Raw genomic sequence first — 17,101 nt, 5'->3', positions numbered from 1 at the left:
ATAATCTGTTCTGCATATAGGTTGAAAAGGTATGGAGATAGGATGCATCCCTGGCGTACGCCCTTCCCAATTTTGATCCATGCAGTGTTCCCTTGCTCTGTTCTGACGACTGCCTCCTGGTCCAAGTGAAAGAAATGGGAAAGATCTTTTGTGAAAAACAATGTATTCAAACTTTGTAAACAAATCAGGGTAATATAAAAAAATTAAATTAAAATTAAAAAAGGAACTAATTTATCTTAAAAAACCCCAACAAAATTGCATTACTATGACACTTGGGGTATAGGTTATGATTTTAAACAGTCTTTGCTTTGGCAATTTCTAACCTCTACTAATCCTAAATTACTCAAACTTGATTGTCTTTAAGAATAAATGTTGTTGAAAAAAAAAGAATAAATGTTGTTGAGTACCACTGAGTCGGAACCAACTCACAGCTGACCCTCTAGTGGGTTTTCAGAGGCAATAAATGTAGTTGTGGAGATTGTCCATTTATCTTCTCCCTCAGAGCAGCGGGCGTATTCGAACTACTTGCCTTTGGGTTGGTAGTACAATTCTTTAGCCTTAAATGAGGTCATTCCATACACAACCACTAGGAACTTAATGAGAAAGGATGCCACAAATCTGAGAGAAGACAGCGTTTAAAACTCTCCTTGCCAAAAAGGGAAACAGTTTCTGCTGGATCCATTTTCATGCTTGTTGATCCTAAGAGCTTCAGAGGAAAGCTGAAGACCATAAGCTTAGACAAGGAGCCCAGGTGGGACAGTGGTTAAAGTGCTCACGTGCTAACTAAAAGGTCGATAGTTCAAACCCACTTGCTGCAGTGCAGGAGAAAACTGTGGCAGTTTGTTTCCTTAATGATTACAGCCTTGGGGAATTTCCACTCTGCCAGACAGGAGAGCTCCGAGCAGGGGCCAATTTAATGGCAATGGCTGTGGTTTGGTTTTGCTTTTAAATTTTATTGCCTTCACTACTGCTGTGGTTTATATTATGTGATAGTATTTTTGGTAAAATTTTTGAGAGTATACATAAACTGATTTGTTGCTTTGTAATTTTCTAACTAAAGGCTCCTCCTATCAACAGAGTTTTACCTGTAAATATCCTGTAAAACTAAAAGGATTCTATTCCCCCACCCCCATTTCTCTTTTGAAAATGCCAAATGTCCTAGAAATATTATTCTTATAGGAGCAATGTTTGTGACCACTCAGTTAATTGGGTGTGGCCCTGGTATCTGAATGAAATCAACTAGGAAGAACTTGACGATTCTCTCAATTTTGGCTAATAGTTAAAAATTTCAAGAGGTCAGGCCACTGATTTCTCTCCATTCAGAGCTGAAGCTCAAACAAGTTTACTAACATGATGACAAATCTAGTTCACCATTTTAAGGAAATATAACTTTGATGTTTTGTGAAAGATCTCTTTGGCCGACTCCCACTTTGGGCATTTCTAAGGGCATATTTACTTTCTCCGAGTCAACAATACAAGTCAAGTCCCTCCACATGGCACCTCTTATCTCCACTATCAAGTTCCAGACACATATAACCCACAAGATTACCATTCTGGTTGTGTCTGGCCCCTGGAATTTCTCCTTCTATTCGTGGTTTAGCTGTTTATTCAAAACCCAACCTCACTGCTGTCGAGTGGGAACCGACCATAGCTTGTGGTGGGTGTTTGGTGCTGAACTACGCAGGGGAGGAAATTCTTCATCTTTCCCCGAGAGTAACGGGTGGATTCGAACTGCCAGACAGGTGCCATGCCACCTTTGGGCCAGCATCACAACTCCCTATGGACTATACTCCCAGAATCCCCTGTATTTAAAAGGTTATGTATTAAATTTGATCCAGCTGCTCTAGGTGTTTTTTTAAAAACATGATTCCTCAGGACTAGCCTCTATCACCACTTTAAATCCCTTGGTCAACCATTCATTTTCATTTTGTTTAATGGGATTACATTTGTGTTCTGGTGACAAGAAGCTGTGCTGCAATCCCACAGGCATGCAGTAGGAGGCCAGCAGCTGCTTCAAGGGAGAAAGATATAGGAAATCTCCTGTGCAATTAACTGCCTCTGAAAACCTACTGGAGGGTCAGCTATGGCTTGGTTCTGCCTCTGGTACACAACCACCACAACATGCAAGATTATATACACAGCTGTTTCATTGTGTTCCAGACTAGATTCTATGATGGTCAGGTGTAGTATAGCACACCAAGGTGCACATGCCAAACTCATCTCATCAATAGTTATATTGGAATTATAGACATCAGGGAACTATTGCAAAGAAATATTTTTTTTTGGTGTGTGTGACCTATTACTAATAAAACAGGAAAGTTGTAGAGCAAATAATGCAAAAGTTTCACATCTCCTACTTTCATTTGGAAGTCTGCAAACCCTGGTTCAAAGAAAGTCTCCTTACATCTCCCCACGGGAACCACCAGGAACCTGCTGGGAGACAGATGAAGAACGCCAGAAGCTCAGCTGTCTCTGCAGGGCTGTAAAAATGCCCAGCAATTATGAGCTGGCCCAACTCGCTCCCCGCGTGAGAGGTAGTCCAGACACACTGCAGCAACACTCACCCACCTCTGTTTCCTTCCCTCACTACCAAGGATTCAAATACCAGTGCCGCCTCTAACATGCCATCTTCTATTTTCCAAAGTAGTAAAAAACCCCATAGCCTTTGTCTCAGGATCTGTACAATCCTGTCCGTCAGTCTCCAAGTACATTCCCTTATTTCTTTCTTCGTGACTCAGTTTCTCTGGAATACCTGCCATGTCTGGCACACTCACTGTCTTTCTCCTTCTAATTGAAAACACATGTCTTAATATTCATAGCCTTGTGGGGAAGAGTTGCACTGCCCACTCAAAGGCACATGGCTTGAACCCCCGGCTTTTCTGCAGTTTAAAGATGGGTAATCTCTTCCTGCGTGATTTACGGTATCTGAAAACTCAGTCGAGGGTGATCTCGGAATTGGTTCCGCCTCAATGTCACAGAACAACAACAAAAATATTCAATAAAGTCACCGTTCTGCCACACTTTTACTTTTCCAAGTACGAAGCACACAATTATCTTTTTAAAACAAGACAAAAGCAACACCAATAGTTCAGCAACCCAAATGCCATGACTTGTGCTCTTAAATCAATTTGGCATTTGCTATAACAAGCAAAATTTGCTTTTTCTATTATGACACATTCACTTATAATATTTAAGAAACAATTAAGTGTGAGGCCAAACTTACTCCTCCTTTCAGCTAGCCTGTCTGTGCACTGCCTCTGTGATGGAATAGGGGTGAGAGTGACAGCAGAATTAATTCTCAGCATTTCTAGGTACATACTTATCAATGAGTCAAATGCGAGAATGGTTACCCAGGGTAGACAGTATTTGGTGGAGCTCCCTGATTAAAACAAGCTTGGAAGCAGGAGTGGCATCCACTTCCACAATAGCTTGCCTCTGGAAAGCCTATGAACCCGGAGAAAGGATGAAAGTTATACAGGTGTCCAGGACTTTCATTCATAGGGTCACTATGAGTCGCCTGCGACTTGATGACACTTAACAACAACAATAGCATAGAGAGAGACAGCGCTAGCGCACAGGCCGCCTAACGGACAGAAAGCCATGCTCCCAAGCCAAAGGTGGGTGACTCTACTTGGCAGCCCTCAGGCCTGCTTTTAATTGTTTTTGGTGAAACATTCTTCTAGGTTGTGTAACCTTGATATGTCCACTTGCTGCACAGAGGTAACTCGTGGTTGCTGTGAAGCTGAACACTATGACACTGATGAGTCAAATATGAGAACTGTTACCCTTGTTGGACAGTGTTTGGTGGTGCTCCCTGATTAAAACAAGTTTTGAAGCAGGAGTGGCATCCCCTTCCACAATAGTTTGCCTCTGGAAATCCTATGAACCTGGAGAAAGGATAAAAGTTATACAGGAGGTGTGCAGGACTTTCATTCATAGGGTCGCTATGAGTCGCCTGCGACTTGATGGCACTTAACAATAGGTGATTACTCGAATTAAAAAAAAAATCACGACAAAGTGTTTTAATTTGTGTAAGTGGTAAAAATCTTTATTTTATACAGTGCCACATACAGAAAAATGTAAATCTAGAGTATCAGATGGCATGGCTACCTGGAAAGTAATCTTAAACAACAGTAACCATTTTTGGAATGATAATGGAATAAAATGGAAAAGAAATTTTTATTTTAACTTGTACTTATATCTATTCCTCTATCCCTTTCTGTCTCTTTCTCTCTCTCTCTCATCTCTATCTCCCCATCCATTATCTATCTATCTATCTATCTATCTATCTATCTATCTATCTATCTATCTATCTATCTATCTCACCTAATTGTAAATGTCTCCTCATGGATTTACTGGCTTTCTCCCCTCATAGATTTACAATATATACTTTTGTGTAATGTTGCCTTAACATTCTATGAAATTTTCATTTACTCAATAAAAAAGAACTAGCTGAAGAAAATAAGTTACCTTAGGGAGAATGAGATGGAAAATGTTTTAAGGCAATACATTTAGTCTAGATGACTCAAGTGTCCGGTTAAGCTAAGGACTAAGGTCCACTGAAAAGGTTCCTCTGATACACACCGGTCTTAGAGAAGACAGGTGACTGAGAGCCTTGCACCAAGATCTCAACTCCAGGATCCATAGACCAGGAAGCTCACCTCTAGCACTGGTCACTCAGAAGGAAGTGGTCATCTTCAGTTGGGTCACAAGTCTCTGAACCCCATCCACCTACCATTCCTTCCAACATACTAATTATTTGACAATTCTCTTCCTAAGACTCTCAAATGAGATTCCCAAATAACAAGCTGGTCATCTTCTTGACTTGGGGCAAGGGATGGAGTAAAGATTAATAACTAGATGATGATGTTGCTGTGTACTGTCGAGTTTTGGATTTTCACACCGTGTGGTGAAGACCTATTGCTGACCCTCCAGCGGGTTTTCAGAGACAGTTAATTGCACAGGATGAGACTGCTCATCCTTCTGCGGAGCAGCTGGTGGATTTGAACATGTGCCTTTGGGATTGCAGCGCAGCTTCCTGCCACCAGGCCAGCAGTGCACGTATGAAAATGGATGAAGGAAAGGCAATATAGAGCAAGGGGATGATTAGACATTGTGGGCGCTCTAAGTAACAGCATAAACCAAAGTGAATAAATGAATGAATGAATAAAAACCGGCATGCTTATAAACTTTCACTCGAATTATAATTGAAAAGTTTTCACTGATACATAATAAAGAACTGCTACGAAGAGTTGATGAGAACGAGAAAGGTAAGCTGAATGTCCAGTAATTGGAAGTTAGTATCCCTCTCGTATCTCTCTTGGAAGAAAAGCCTGGAACTGTACTTCCTAGAGCTCAGCCACGGGACAGCTGAAGATGCAGAGCTCTCTGACCCCACAGGGTCATCTCTGCACACCCTGAATTCACTGGACAACTGGTGTCTTTAATTATAGGACGTTTCCAGACACCTGGTTTTTGATTATACAGAGTTGATTTCCCATTTCCCCCCATGCTTCTAAAAAAGATTAATTTTGGTTTTACATAACTTGAAGAATCAACTTTTATTGTGGCATTCATTATCTTTGACAAATCTGGAGTTTTGGATTCTTACACTGTGAGGTGAAGAGTGTCTACTTGTGCTTTATTGACTATGCAAAGGTGTTTGACTATGTGCATCACAAGCTGTGGCTGACACTGAGAAGAATGGGAGTCCCAGAGCACTTGTGCTCATTCAGAACCTGTACCCGGACCAGGAGGCTGTTGTGCAAACGGAGCAGGGGAGCACTGCATGGTTTGGAATTGGAAGGGAGTGGGTCAGGGTTGGATTCTCTCTCCACACCTATTCAATCGGCATGTGGAGCAAAGTATCTGAGAAGCTGGACTCTATGAGGAGGAGTGTGATATTAGGATTGGAGGGAGATTCATTAACAACCTGCGTTATACAGATGACATAACCTTGCTTGCTGAAAGTGAGGAGGGCTTGAAGCACTTGTTGCAGAATAAATTTTAAAAAAAGTAGCCTTTGGTATGGATTGCATCTCAATGTCAGGAAAACAAAGATCTTCATACTGAACTGATACGTAGTGTCATGACGGATGGAGAGGAGTCTGAAACTATCAAAAACTTTCCTCGCTTGGATCCACAATTAACACCCTTGGTACTAGCAGCCAGGAAATATGGTGATGCATTGCACTGGGAAAATCTGCAGTTAGGCACCTTTCCAAATTATTGAAGAGTTGTGAAGTCAGTTTGAGGACCAAGGTGTGCCTGATTCAGGCCATAGTCTTTCTGATCACTTGCTAGGAATCTAAAAACTGGACAATGAATAAGGATGACAGAAAAAGAATGGATGCCTTTGAGCTATGGTGTTGGAGAAGAACACTGAGCGTCCCATGGATGGCCAAGTGAATAGAGAGATATGTCTTGGAGATGATGCAGCCGAAGTGTTTTTTGGAGGAAAGAATGATGAGGTTTTGTCTCCATGCTTTGGACATACTGCTAGGAGGTGTTATTCCTTAGATAAGAGTGGAAGGTCAGGAAAGACGACCACCCTCAACCAGGTAGATTGAGACAGTGACTGCTGCAATGGGCTCTTGTGCGTCAGAAGTGTGAGGATGGTTTAAGATAAAACAGGGTTCAGATCTTTTGCTTATAGGGTCACTATGAGTCATGCTCGACTCGACGGCACCCAACAACAACAAAAACAAACAACAACAATATATATAAAACTCATTTTAAGTATAATTTTGCATGGTTACATATAAATCAACAATATTTATGATATTGTGATTGAGAGTTAATCTACATGTTTATCTTTGATCCTTTTTCCTTTATTGTTGCTGGGTGTCACAAAGCAACTTTGTGAACAGATTAAACCCTTGCCCTGCTGTGTGCCATCCTCACAATTCCCACCATGCTAAGCCCACTGCTGCAGGGACTCTTGTCTTTGACAGACCCTCTAGAGAGGTTCCTACTTCTGAGACACTATTCATTCGTTTCTCAAATACCTTTAAATATTTTTACAAAGAATGGTACAGATTCTGAACCTTCACTCCCAAGAGAATATCTCTGCAGTGGTTTTATTCTTGAGGCATTTCACAGACAAGTATTAAACTCTAGTCACACAAGATCCAAACAATTCTCTGTAAATAGAATTCTACTGGCTTTTGTTACCAAGTGTCAACGAGATCTCTGAAGCGGTATTTTGCAAAAGGAGAAAATATTTTGTAAGGCAAGTCTGTATAGGGTTTCTTCTGACTATATCACCCTGAAGTGTGTTAAGTCTAGTTACCTGAAGACTATATCTTTTTAATATTGGAAAAATATCTCTTATATTTTTATTGCTCTTTTTGCTGTTTGTTTCTTCCTCTTTTCTTTTCATTTACAAAGGTGGGTTTTGTAATTTCTTTTTCAGAAATTTGTGTTGTTTTTGTTTTTACGTATTACATATTGATTTCTGTCAGTATCTGCCATTGTATTCAGAAGTATGTGTTGTTGTTGTTGAAGATTTCTACAGGTGTTCTATCTTGCTGTAGTACAGAGTTTGTCTTAGGGACTGCTCATTCTGTACACTACTGCCGAGAAAGTAAATAACAAATTTTCTTTTACATTGACTTTATTTTTACATTAATAAATTTTAATTTATTAAAATTGAAAGCATCATCAAAGCAACACTCATTCTGTACACTACTGCCTAGAAAGTAAATAATGAATTTTCTTTTACATTGACTTTATTTTTACATTAATAAATTTTAATTTATTAAAATTGAAAGCATCATCAAAGCAACATGCTTATGAATGCTTGAACTAAAAGTATAATTGATTTATAAATTTTATTGAAATAATGAAAGGTTAAAAATTGTAAAAGAAAAAGAAAAGGTAAATAAGAAAATGACCTCAAAGCTGCAAGCCCCAGGTACAGAGATTGCAATATTGCTGTCACTATCCATCCAACTCATTATAATACTTAGCACATTTACTTTTTTAAAAAGGCAAGTAACTCTTATCACATTTCCTCAGATTTATCAAGAAGTCTGTTTTCTTTAGAAGTCACAAAAACATAAGTCAAATGGTGATTAATTTTCTAAAGCACAATGTCTGGGAATGGTGCATAAAACATACATGTCAATGAAGGAGAGTATGGGAGAAAATCTGAATAAAAAATAAACTTATTTTAAAAACATCAACAAAACCCACAAGTCAATGTATCTGATTTTGCTGAATCTCATTAAGTCTAGTTTTCAAACTTTTTAGCTTTCCTTCAACAGTGACTTTTGAAGTTTGTTATCTGTCAAAAGACAGAACAGTTCTTCATGTGCCATTATTACTTTCCACGAGAGTGCTGTTAGAATTTAGCTACCTGTAAACCCTCAAGCTAGGGTGCAGGTGGAGATGAACACTTTCGGGTCCATTTTTTAAAATTTTTCACTGCTTTTCCATCCAGTGTGAGATGGAAATCAACAGGCTGAGATGGAAGTATTTCTGGTTATCTCCAGACTCAGAGACAAGTTACTTTGAAGCAGTTTTTACTTCCCCTCCTCTCCTTTATAAAAAAACTTGAGAAGCAAATTTAATTACAAATGGTAAAATACGAAGATAATTTTTTTGGGTACACCGCTATGTGTTTGCAGCAGCTAACTGAGGATTGATAAAGTCTGAGAGGCTGTGTGCTGTGACAAAACTCCTGTTTCCATGTGCTAGTCCATGTGGACCACGGCTCTCTGTGCTTCTCCCTACAAGTACAGTGCAAACAGAAAGGAATGAATGTGAAACGCCTTGTAATTCTCCAACAAATACTGCTTACAGAAGGGGAGCCTTCTCTTACTCATTCTGAAAGGTGTTAAGGAGGTCATTAAAAAAATTGAACATTTTTAACTTCAACAGTTATTCAGTATGTTAGCTATTAATTGTTATCAGTCGCTTATCAACTGTGACATTTTTATCAGTTTTGTATTGAGAAGGACAATTATACTTTAATATTTAAATATATTGAACATGTCAAGCCTTGTGGTTGCAGGAAATTTTTTTTTAAATTCAATTATGTGGAGTTTTAAAAAAATTGCAGATAATATTCTTTAATTTTTTTCAATATTTTATTATGTGTTTATAAAGAACTTGGATTTCCATTCATTCATTGTTGCACATTTTCCTCCCTGCCCCCTCTCCCTCCCAGTTCACTTTTTTGCAGATAATACTCTTCCCAACCCTCACACCCTTGTATCCTCATGCATATTTTTCACATTTAAAAAAAAAATTAAAAAATTGCAGGTAATAGTAATAGAGGATCCAGAAAGATAGTGAAGGATGGTGTCCATGGGAAGGTGAAAATTCTGTGAGAAGAACAAAGATACTAAGAGTTTTCTAGGATTCTGTATTTTTCTCTTGGGCTCACCTGCTCCTCTCTCCCCTGCCTCCACATCCACACTCCCACGGGTTTTTCTTTGGTTTCCCTCCCTCTTATATACAGTTTTATGAACAACCTAACAACACAATGACTGTGATGTTAAAGATGGCTGCTCTGTGAATATGTGATTCAGTGAGAAACTAGGAAGGGAAAAAAAAGTGTAACTGCCTCTATGACCCTGTTTCTAATGAACATTATCTTAGAGATACATTTCAGTAAATATTTGTAAATTTATTGCTATCTTAAAACCAAGAAGTAGATTTATACCCAAAGAGCCTTTTGGAAATAATTCATAAGTTCATGTTGTCATGTACTGAAAGTATCCAAACTTGATATGTGTAACTGATTTGAAATGCTAAATACTTACTTGTCATTTAAGCTAACCTTAAAATTTAGCTGTCAAAAGGTGACTTGGGTTGTTTTTTTTTTGTTTTGTTTTTTTCCCCCGCCACATGCATTGTTAACTACTTACATTAATGTTGTTTTTTCTTCATGGAGCTTGAAATACAGGTTAAGGTGTTGTGTTAAGCAGTAAGTATTATATTTCTAATTGGCTTTAAAAATGTGATTATTTCTTAACATGATGAATAGATATATAACATTAAGTACTAACTGAAGTCTTTACAGATGTTTATTTAAAAACACTCAAACAAAACTACAAATCTCAGCTTTAGAGAAATAAATTCCCCAAATTCCAAAGTCATGGCCACCTAAAGTGTGATTAAGAGCAGGTTCCAATTTTACTTTGAATTTCTTTTAACATTATTTTACTACATTGAAATTGTCCAACAGAGTCAGAGGCTGTTGTAGATAATGAAACGGCAGAGTGAAGAGTACAGATGGACCAGAAACAAAACACCAACGACTAACAAAGCTGCCACTGACAATGAGGAAATCTGACCCCGGTGACAACTTGAAGTAAAAAAAAAAAAATAAATTGGCTTTTGGCCTAAATTGCCTCAAAAAGCAACTATTTAATATTTTCCTCCTGACTCACTGGTTCCTGATTCTAACTCCACAAAAAGGTGGTACATCTCATCCTTCTTTCAGTTCCTCTAGGACCCAGGATGGATCTGTTTCTCTTCTTTATTCAGCACCTAGTACAGGCCCTGCTTTATCACATTCCCAAAGCTAACCCTGTAACATGGTCAGATACACAATCGGGTGAATCCATCTGAAGACACTGATGTTCCATTGTACAGGCTTGCTAGCCAGTGTTTATTACCAGTGTGACCCAAAGAAGGTCCACCCTGTAAGAACGGTTTCATCAGCTGGCACTAAGAAATATGCTGGTGACAGGCTTGTGATGGGGACCCAGGTCTCGCTCAGCTCCCTGTGCTCCGAGCTCAAGACCCACACCACCATGTGCCATATTCTTGGGACTGGAATAATTTAGTAACAGGTGGTATGACTAGTCTCAATTCTTCAGCCCAGTATTTCTTTTCACTTATAAGCTTACTTGTGTATTACTGAAAAAAAAGCTTAAAATGATTTACAGTATCGTAATTTCCACTGGAAATCCTTCCAAGGGAAAGACAGACCTGTGGTAAATATGCAATATCCTTAACTCAATCTATTCTTAATAACTCCATAACACGTGGATTTGCTGAGAACTGGGGCTCTAATCCACCTTTAATCTGTCTCCAGCGTTAAATGAGGTTTCAGCTATCACAGCTCTTCACAGGGTACCTGAACTTGAGTTGTGGTGGTTCTGTGAGGTATTGGCATCTGGTATGGGATCACATGTTGCTCTCAACTGTCAACCTGTCCAACACCTGTCTGTGTCCACACGTGCAAATGCTAAACATGAGTTTTGATGACTGCAGCCTTTGGTTTGAATGCTGTAACCTTCTATAGGGATCAAGTTAACAGCTGGCAGTTTAACAACTGCCACCATCTCATTTCAGTCAAGATTAAGGATTAAAACAAATCCTTGGCTAGAAATGTTCATTGATGAGGCCAGAGATGCTGCCAGAGTTGTGCTGGGGGAGGGGGAGACGCCAAACAAACCCCAAACCACAACAAAACAACTTAGACCGTAACTTAATCCAGGAAAATACATCTATTTCAAGATTATCGATAGGTTGAAGGGGAAGGTAAGTTCATCAACTGTCTTGGACAAACGGCATACAAGATATTTACCAATCAATGCACAAACTAGAGAAAGACAAGTCAGTATTTTTATGATGATGCTTACAGTAATTTGCACATATTCACTTATTTCCTAAATAAGAACATAAGCAGCTCAGTGACCACTCAGGGACCACACTGTATATGGTACCATGATTGTAACCAATTATAACCAGGGGCAAGAATTAAAACCAAACAGAAACACATAATGTTCCTTGGCAATGAATGTCCTTAAACATAAAACACTGGATAATACGGCAGGGAGTGAGTGGAAGGTATTTTACTTTGGAGGGACCACAAAAAGTCCATTTGAGGTGATGACATTTGAATTTATTCCTAATGGACAGATATAAGAACCAGCCATGGAGCAAGGGAAGGCAGGAGAACAGGCAGAATTTCTGTTGACGGGGGCCATCCACCAGCATCTATCAAAGCGCCTGTGACTGACAGTGACTCCAATCTGTTAGAGGAGCCTACTTCAGGGTATTCTCAGATGCTGGTAATATCAGAATCAAGTGGCTGGAGGGACTATTTATTTTCCAGGCAGATTCCGACGACATCTCACTGACAGCTGCCTCTTGCGTGTTTGCAGTGTGGACAGACGACTCAGTGGCATGACTGACTGTTTACATCCTGTGCCAACTCAGCTGATGTTTAATTAACATTATGTCTCGATAGCCTGCTGTTGTTTGCAGCAACTTCAAGTCGGCATTCTGACATATCAACAACAAGCTGGGAACACTTTGATGCAGGGCCAAGTCCACGTTGATATTTACTTCCATCCCCAGCGCTGGCAGCGGCAGGAAGTGACCGCTAAGGGAACTCTTTATAGCTCTATCGTAGAAACTGGCCTGTGCCTCATGGAATTGGCGATCCATGGTCAGTAGTCGTTTATCTGTTTGTCTTCAAATGAACTGTAGTTGTGTGCATCAATTTATCAAAGCAACATGGCAGAGGAAGTAAGAGCAGACTGCCTACGTAAGTCACATAACCCCAATGTACATCAGTTTTCTCATCTGTACAATGGGGATAACAAAAATACCCTCACAGCCTTGTTCAGAGGAGTAAACAGGAAAATATTAAAAATAATAATCCAATAATTGCTATGAGTCGCAAATGACTCAACGGCACATAACAACAACAATTATTATGTGGGTGACCCAGGAATGTATGGATTTACTTTGAAAGATACAGTATCTTTGAATGTACTGCTGTTTTAATGGCGGCTTGCCGAATACAGAATTCAGAAATAACCTGGCTTGGGTAACTCTGAAAAAGAAACTAAGAGCTACTTAAATTTAATCTGAAAGACAAATTTAATCTGAAAGATAGGCTTAAAGCTATTTAATGCTTTTATTAGAATGAAATAAAAGGTAGCAAAGTTGTAGTAAATACTTTGTAAACACTGAGTAATCATAAAAAAAACAAGCGAACATCTGTAAGTTAATTTCAATGAGAGTTCAAGCATATTCTTCAAACTCACTCTTTTTTTTCCAAAGCAATGTGAACCAATATTTACCTGCACTGCAATAATAAAAAGTATAAGCCCCTTAGAAGACATGATGACAGTGCGTCTAACACTATCAATTTCTGAGTCTGAACAGAAACACAAGGTAATCTTACCTAGAAGCTAAACAGCCCCACGTTAACATTTCTCCCTTTTTTTGCCTGTGATTTAAATGTTTATAGAGAAGAGTCTTTGAAAAGTCTTTTCACCTCAGCAGCTCCACGAGTGTTCACTTTGAACAATGACTTTGCAGCTGGCCAAACCTGCCTCTCAATCAATTTTGATGAGCACAAATTCTTGGTCCGCTGGCTAGACTGCAGCTCTATCACTGGTCTAATACACTCTCACAAGTGGTGAGGAGATTCACATTATCACCAGAGCACCATTCTGCAGATGGCAGCAACAGACACAGCGGGGGGACACTGTCCTCCTTCGGAAAAACGACTCCTTCACCTTTCAATAAAGCAGCCTGCAGGTATGGACCCACAAGCTGTGTGCAGACAGAATGAGAGCTCTCTTTAAAAACACTAATAAAAACGGCCCAGTTCCTCCCGATGGGTTGTTCTTGTTGCATCTTCATACAGACCCTTCTTGATTTCTGAAGTGTGTGCATCCAATTTGTTTTCCTATTATGTTTCGAATTGAGAGGGAGATGCAACTGTGTCTAAAACTTCAAAAAGTAGAGTATTGGTATGTATGTCTCAATACATTCAGGCTTGGGGTTCTGCATGTGAATATTATCTGTATATGCCTATAAATACGTGCCGACAGAATACTTAAAACATGACCACACATTCTAAGATACGCTACCTCAGATAGAAGGAATCTGGGTTTATTATAGTTGAGTAGTGTTGTTGTTTTCCCCCCCCAAATGCTGAGAATATGGGTTTATCTACTTTGAATGAAATTGCATTTTACCTTTTAACATGTTAACCACACAGTTTTGCTGCTGGGGAGATGCTATAGTTCCTCAAAGATATAGATGATCTTCCCAAAATACAAACAAATAATAATTTCAAACTATGCTGATTCCTTCTTTTCTCTCTAAACTTCCTTATGGTTGTTGTCATTGTTGTTATGTGCCGTCAAGTCACCTGAGACTCATAGCGACCCTATGTATACAGCCCGAAACCCTGCTCTATCCTGTGCCAATCTCATTGTCTCTGACACACATACCCCCATTACCCCAGTCACTGAATCAATCCACCTTATAGAGGGTCTTCCTCTCCTGTGCTGTCCCTCCACTCTCCTACGCATTATGTCCTTCTCCAAGGACTGATCCCTCTTTGCAACATGTCCAAAGTATGCCAGACGACGTTTCAGAATCTTTGCCTCTAAGGAGCAGCCTGGCTTCACCGTCTCCAGGACAAATCTGTTCATTCTCTTAGCAGTCCATGGTATATTCAATACTTTTCTCCAGTATCACAGCTCAAAGGCATCAATTCTCCTTCTATCCTCCCTAGTCACTCTCCAGCTCTCTGATGCATAGCAAATGATTGCAAAGACCATGACATGTATCAGGAGCACCTTAGTCTCCAGACTGACATCGTTGCTCTTCAGTACTTTAGAGAGGTCCCTAACTGCAGACTTTCCCATCGCAATACATCTTTTAGTTTTCTGGCTGCTGGTGCCAAGAGTGTTGATTGTGGACCCAAGTAAACTAAAGCTGTGAACAATCCCAATCTCTTCCATATCTATCATGATGCTGCCAATTGGTCCAGTGGTGAGAATCTTTGTTTTCTTGATATTGAGCCTCAATCCATATTGAAGGCTGCAGTCCCTGACCTTCTGCAGCAAGCACTTCCGATCAAACAATAAAAGTAGAACTCTCTGTTCAGTGACTTGTGAGTCAGTAATTCAATACTGGAAAACAAGCTGATGCTTCAATCTGGTGAGAAGCAAGAAAGCATCTGATCTCTCAAAACTGATCTACAAAAGTCTGACTTTCACATGAAAATAATCTACAGAAGCTCTTTGGGTGTACAATCATGCATCCAGTTCTCAAGATGAACGTCTTCCACTCATTTCTTAAAAGATAATGACAGATGTGCTAGACATGCTGACATCTGCTGTCACTGGGCTACATTCCCATGTGCTCCATGTTCCGACCATTCCCACCATGACTCTTGTTTATCATCAAGTCAGAACCGACCCCTAGCTTACCCTCTCTCAGGCTGGTTTGCAGAGACAGTTAGTTAATTGTACAGGAGGAGAATGCCCATCTTTCTCCGGCTGAGCAGCTGGGGGATTTGAACAGTGTGCCTTTGGGATGACGGTGCAGCCATGAGGTCACCGGAGCTCCCTAGGCTTACTGAGAGTCCCAAACTAGCTGAGGACCAATAACATTGGCTATTGTAATCATAGACAAAAGAGGGTCTAATTAAACACATTAAATATGACTGAGAAGAAACTATTCATTTCACTGGGGAAAAAAAAATAGCTGAATGCTTTGCAAAGACTTGATAGAGAGCGTGAAACCAAGTCTGCCTTGGAGGCTAGGATATTGAAGCTCTGTCTCACATACTTTGGGCACATGGCCAGGAGAGACTGGTCCTTGGAGAAGGATATCATGCTTGGAAGGGTGCAGAAGAGGAAGACCCTGGATAAGATAGATTGATACAGAAACTGGGGTAATGGGGTTGGTGTGCTTGAATTAGTGAGACTGGCTCAGGACAGGGTAGGGTTCAGAGTTGCTGTACACAGGGTTGCTATGGGTTGCAAATGACTTGACAGCACATAACAAACAACATGACCAGTATCATTAAGGTAGATGTGGGAGAGATAGCTATAAGTCAGAGATACAATAAAAGTGTTCAGGAAGATCTGGGCTTAGATGGCTTAGCTGGGGTGCCTTAAATTCTTCCTCCACTGAAGATGATTTCTAGGTGAGATAGGAATAGAACATCCAGGACTGCAAATGCGAGACCCTTGGGTGGGCTCTCCAGGGAAGGATTGGTAAATTAATTCACATTTATGAACTTTTATTTAAGACTTGACACACGCACACACGCGTGCACGCGTGCGCGCGTGCGCACACGCACACACACACACACACACACACACACACATTAATATACAAACATTTACGTATCTTTAATTAACTTGGAGACCAAATGCTTGTTTCAGTGACAGGAGAGAAAGTTACTTTTTATTCAGGAAAAAATCCACAGGTCGAATATCTTTCATGTAGATAAAATTATTTCCGATAGAGTGTTGTTGTTTTTTCACTTGTCTTAGAGCTATCATGCTACACTGGGATAAAAAAAGTAACCTTCTGAAAAATAGATAACTAAGATTTAAATGAAGTAAATACAGGTTATTGTTGTTTTTGTTAGGTGCTGATGAGTTGCCTGAGACCCTCAGCAATCTTATGTACAAATCCTCTGAACTTTGCTCTATCTTGACTCAATTTAATTGTCTCTGATACACTATAGGGTGTCATTACTCTTGTCACTGAGTCAATTCATCTCATCCAGGGTCTTCCTCTCTTGCCATGTCCCTCCACCCTTCCAATAATGATGTTCTTCTTCTCCAAGGACTAGTCCCTCCTTGCAACATGCCAAAATTATTTCAGACAGAGCTTCAAAATCCTTGCCTCCAAAGAGCAGCCTAGTTTCATCCTCTCCACAACAGACCTGTTTGTTCTCCTAGCAGTCCATGGTATATTTACTACTCTTCTCTACACAACTCAAAGGTAGCCATTGTTCTATCATCCTTAGTCACTGTCCAGCTCTTTTACGCATATCAAGTAATTGCAAAGACCATGGCCTGGGTCAGTTGCACCTTAGTCTCCAGACTAACACCATTACTCTTCAGTACTCTGGAGAGGTCCCTGACAGCAGATTTTCCCAATGCAATTAATCTTCTGATTTCCTGACTGCTGGTGCAAAGAGTGTTGATTATGGAGCCAAGCAAGCTGAAGCTATTAACAATCTCAATCTCTTCTCCATCTATCAGGACGCTGCCAACTGGCCCAGAGGTGAGAATCTTTTGTTTTCTTGATGTTGAGCTTCAATCCATATTGAAGGCTGCATTCTTTGTCCTTCTGCAGCAAAGGCCTA

General features: G+C 39.9%; 1 protein-coding gene across 2 annotated transcripts in view; it reads right to left on the bottom strand.

The window, feature by feature from the left end:
• CADPS2 (Ca++-dependent secretion activator 2) overlaps positions 1-17,101 on the bottom strand; it is a 637,557-nt gene that overhangs the window by 214,457 nt on the left and 405,999 nt on the right. The window lies entirely within an intron of this gene.

This window comes from Elephantulus edwardii, unplaced genomic scaffold, assembly GCF_000299155.1.
Source record: "Elephantulus edwardii isolate Elephantulus edwardi_28Jun2011 unplaced genomic scaffold, EleEdw1.0 scaffold00345, whole genome shotgun sequence".
Classification (NCBI taxonomy): Eukaryota; Metazoa; Chordata; class Mammalia; order Macroscelidea; family Macroscelididae; genus Elephantulus; species Elephantulus edwardii.
The sequence above is the reverse complement of the archived record's forward strand: the minus strand, read 5'-3'. Positions and strand labels throughout refer to the sequence as shown.